Source organism: Microtus ochrogaster, linkage group LG4 (genome assembly GCF_000317375.1).
Source record: "Microtus ochrogaster isolate Prairie Vole_2 linkage group LG4, MicOch1.0, whole genome shotgun sequence".
Taxonomy (NCBI): Eukaryota; Metazoa; Chordata; class Mammalia; order Rodentia; family Cricetidae; genus Microtus; species Microtus ochrogaster.
In genome coordinates, this window is record NC_022030.1 from 25462752 (window position 1) to 25467681 (window position 4930).

Here is a 4930-nt window from a genome sequence, read left to right on the forward strand (position 1 = left end):
TTAAAAAAAAGCTCACTTCAAGTTCTTATACTGTACCTACAATTCCTGAGCTCCAAGAACCTTAGTGATGTCGAGTGTCACCTCCCATGGACTGCTTCCCCTTCCAATGTGCTTCCTCTCTCACTTCTGAGTCCACAGAGTCTTTACACTTTTACACCCTGACAGCCGTTTCCCTTTAACACACTGGAGCTGGAGATCTGCACTGGCAACGGGAGGGTGAGAACCACAACCTCGGAAGGGTTCCCCCTGTTCTTCAGTTTTCAATATTTGGGTTAGTTCAGAAATGTTACAGCTGCCCCTGATACCTGCCGTGAAGGATAATGACAAAGTGTGTTTGTAGTTCCAATGGGAACTTTTCAGGAAACCTGACTTTGACATAGATGATCCATTCTTGCAGGAGTATGTCTTAATTCTGATAAAAGGGAACCCATTCTTGTAGGGTTTTGCATTGTCCCCAAATACAGGTGTTCAACAGCTGTGCTCTTCCTAGTGTCTCAGACAATGGTTGTGAGAAAACATTTGTCAAAGTCATCAAGAAGAATCCCCAGGGAAGAATGATCACTGGACCCTGACTCTTGATCCTACTAGTTCCAGGTTAACTGTCCAGAACATTTAAAATGGGGAAGAGGAGGTTGTGACAGCAAAAGCAATTTCCCAAGTCAAGAGCCAGCAGCTACTGGTTAAAAGCAGATCCTGGTCTGGGTCGGATACACATTCTCATTTAGGGGGCCACCTCGAGCCTCCTTTCCCTGTCTGTAACAGGGACAGCAGTACTAACCTGCCGCAGAGTGAACTCGAAGTGGATATAATTCAGAGTCCCACTGGTAGACGGTGACTGTGGAGAGTCTCTGTGCATCATGCACTGCACCAGTGATGCAGTTAGAAATGCAAGGGAACCTGGCGCTCTCTCCACTACCAACCCTGGGTCTTGAAGCAGATATGGATGGTATCCTTGACGGGCTAGCATATTTTATCAGCAAAAATACAACCATAAATCCAAACTTTGTTCTTATATTTGAAAAGGCACATTTGTTTTTATAAGGCATGTTTAAGATAAAAAAAAAATCTCATGAAATCCTCTCCCATTCCAATTCAAATACCTCCCTAAGTATACACCCCAAGAAAATGTAACTAAATAATATTAGCAATCCCATTATAGGCAACCTTTAATTTATTTATTATCATTTTCATTTGTTTATTTTTTGAGACAGTATCTTTCTATAGAGTTCTGGTAGCTCTGGAACTTGCTCTGTAGATCACGCTGGTCTCAAACTCACAGAGACCCACTTGCCTCTGCGCCCCACCCCCCAGCACTGGGATTAAAGAAGTATGCCATCATGCCTGGTTGGGCAAACATTTCCAATGAAATCTCAAACAGATGCCAGAATTTGTGGTTTTACTATAAAATCTGGCTCAATAATTCAGCTGAGAAATGTCTCATCAAATCTCTCCCCTCGGGGAAACTGGCAGAAAGAAGATCCAGAGGGGAAGGAGGACACCAGGGAAACAAAGTCTTCCATCCACAGCAGGAGGGATACATGTATGAGCTCACAGAGAATCTGGCACCATGCGCAGGGCTGTGTGAATCTGCACCAGGCGAGGTTCTAGCACTGAGAAGAGAAGTGGACGAGCCCCTGCCCCTAATCCAGAAGCTATGTCTAGTTGGTAACCACATGCATGAAAGGTCAGTTCTCTCCAATGGAGTCTCACTGGGGATGCAAACCACACTTAAAGGCGGGCCCCATGCCCTGCAGGAGATGGCAAAAGAAACTCAGGGGTGTCTTTGGAAGTTCTGTGTCTCTTAAGAGTTTGAAACGCCTTCTTTTTTTTTTTTAACCTTACAGGTTCTTTACATATATAATATGGCTTCCAGTTTTGAGTTTTTAGGGGGATTCCCGTGTGTATGAGCATATGTCTATATGAACATGTGTGTCTACATCTACATGCATATCTCATGAATTTTCTCTGGCTCTTTTTCTTCTGTTTCTTTGTTTTGTTCTATTCTAGTTTGTTTGTTTTGTCTAATTTAATTTTTTATTGTTTTAGAAAAGATGATCCATTCTGTGGAATGAAGAGTTGTGCCCAGGGATCCATCAGTAATGCTGAGAACTATTCATCTCTACTCATACACCCAGTCATGAGCCCAAGACTTGTAGTCAACCAGTTCTTCAGGCTTAAACCACAGACTCATCTCTTTCTCTGCACTTTGCACTGAATCACTGCCATGAATGATGTTCCTGCCAACTTGAATGCAAAAATCCCCTTGAATGGTGCCTGGCTTAGAGTCAGCTGGATTGGTCTCTCCCAGCATCATTCCGCCTGTCTTCACCACATTGAGCCCCTCCCAGACCATGGCCACCACGGGCCCCGAGTTCATGTACTTCACCAGCCCTGGGAAGAAAGGAAGGTCTTTCAGGTCAATGTAGTCCTGCTTCAGGTGTTCCTCAGAAGCCCGAAGGAACTTCATGGCCACCAGGCGGAACCCCTTCTGCTCGAAGCCCTTGATGATCTCGCCCACCAGGCCACGCTGCATGCCATCTGGCTTGATGGCAATGAAGGTACGCTAGAGGTTGGCCATGGTCCGAAAGTTAGTTGGCTGGACGGCCGGTGTGGGCGATGAGCGATGGGAAGAAAGAGCCTGTTTAATTTAATTTTTAAAAAATTCTTTGAGATGCCTGTTTGTTACTAATACGAGAGATAGAAAGAGTGTGGATTCTGATGAAAGGGAAGGTGGAAGGAATCTCAGAGCAGTTGAAAGAGGGGAAAGCATAATTAGAATATAATGTATGAAAACAATCTCTTTTCAATAAAAGAAAAAACACCCATGCCTACTGGACCATCTCTAAAGCATGAGAAAGAGGACCCTGTGAGCGATGTCACGCTACATCAGAGGATGCTTCCACAGCTCTTGAGACTACAATCTAGTCCTACTTCCATTGTTGGAGCCATCTCTCTTGGAGTCAAGCTCTTCAGTGATTTTCTGCCACAGCAAATGTTGCAATTTGCCAATGAAGGAAAATACAACCATTAATGGAAGCAAGGGAGAAATCATGCACTTCGCTGCACGTCCAAACTTAGCCTTTCTTACCTTGTACCTGGGGTGGGGATCTGTAGTTTTTGTAGCAGTTTTCAGATTTACTAATCTATGCATTTTCTTATTAGGCAGGCTCAGTTTTCATTGGTTTCTGCAGTGACAGAGCTCAGTATAACAATATGTAAAATAGAAAACCAAATTTTACATTTGAATTGAGTTGTTCTGCAACTGAGTCTAGCCTTCTATTTGACAGTGATATGAGAAAATGTTGCCTTGACACTGAAAATACAGATGTATGATTTTAAAAATCTAAAACTTACATCAAAAATATCACACAGCAGAAAATAATTATTTCATGAATTACAATAATTTTTTATTTGGCAAGACTATTTTAAACTATTTCAGACTATTTCCACCATCAAAGAGACAAAGAACTAGCTGAAGATAAGTTCTTCAAAATATATATCTATAGTTTATTATTTTAGAGTTCATTACTTTGCATATATGATTATAGTTTATAAAATGCCATTCTGGTTACTGAGTAATAATAATTCATGCTGTGAGTCTGGTAAGGATTTACCTGTACCAGAGAAATTTTCAACAAGTTCTACTTTTAAACATTTTAAAATATCACACACAAATGACTACTCCAACACCAGCAATACAACCAAGAAACTTCATCTTTAATCATGTCTCAGGTAATTTACAGGGCATGAGAATACTGAGGATGAGTGTGTGTAGCGGGGCAGCAGTCCCTTTAAGGAGATACTGGCTTCTCAGACCTTAAAATATATACTTATTACTTAAGAATTAGCCAGCAGACATTAAGAAAGTCTATGCAGCGTTTGCTTGTCTTCTACTTAACAAACCAGGGCTCATTCAGGCTAGTATGCATACTCTAGAGAGTGTTGTAAGTCTATGGTGAGGGTAAAGGACATCAAATAAGCTTAATTTAGTGTCATAATAAGGTGATAAGATAGTAAGACGGGTGATCAAGCTCAGCCGAGAAACAGGGTTCCCTGGAGGAAATGTGACTGGTGACAGCAAGGTCCAGCCCAAGTGAAGATACACTTAAGGAGAAAGGATGGATGAGAGAAGCCCGCCCCTGGGAGATGAGGGACGGGCTGAACCACTGAACACAGCCAAGCTGGTCAGTCTCTTAGGTTCAGGGACTGTCTCACACACACTGTCTCAGGGACAGACTTTGGGCATTTGCCTCAAATTTAGGCATTATTAATGAGGTTATACATACTGTCGCATAGACAGCCTGCTGAGATTAAGGAATAAACATGTCACAACATTTATGCCCTTCCTTTTCTTTAAATACACAAGTAAAAAGAGAAAGTGATCTATTTAATTTATGTTGGCTTTTAGAGACCCTGACTGACCTTGGCTAGGTGGCATTCTTACCAATGGGTAAAACAGCGCCACCATGGACTATCCTGTCTCCTAGGTTACACAACTTAATATAACTTGGCCTTTCTCATCTTAGCATCTCAAAGCCATCTCATGTGGCTGCTGCTTCTCTGGTGTTGACACTTCCACCTATCAGAACACAGGAAGTGGACAATTATGGAGGCAGCAGAGATCCACTTTCAGTATTTTGGCCAAGATAAAGGTGTAGTTACCTTAATGAAAAACTTGGTAAAACTCTGTTACACTTTTGCACACCTTTAAGCAGAGTGAAAGCGAGGTAACATGTTCCCCATGATTTAAGGAAATCACAGTGAGGACAGCAAGGTGGTCTATGAGAGAGACGCCCGAGGGACTGTCTCGGCAGACTCTAGTTACACTCACCTCAGAACTTGCCCCTTTCCTTCACTGCTGTTCCTGCTTCCAAGTCTCCTGTCTCCTCTCCCTGGTCTACACCCCCTCAACTTCTCTACTTTTCTTTTT

The 4930-nt window shown here is 42.5% G+C and overlaps 1 protein-coding gene and 1 pseudogene across 3 annotated transcripts in view; both read right to left on the reverse strand.

The window, feature by feature from the left end:
- Positions 1 to 4930, reverse strand: part of Fer (FER tyrosine kinase) — a 323903-nt gene that overhangs the window by 35009 nt on the left and 283964 nt on the right. The gene's annotated exons all lie outside the window — the stretch shown is intronic.
- LOC101983000 lies at positions 2040 to 2632 on the reverse strand (annotated as a pseudogene).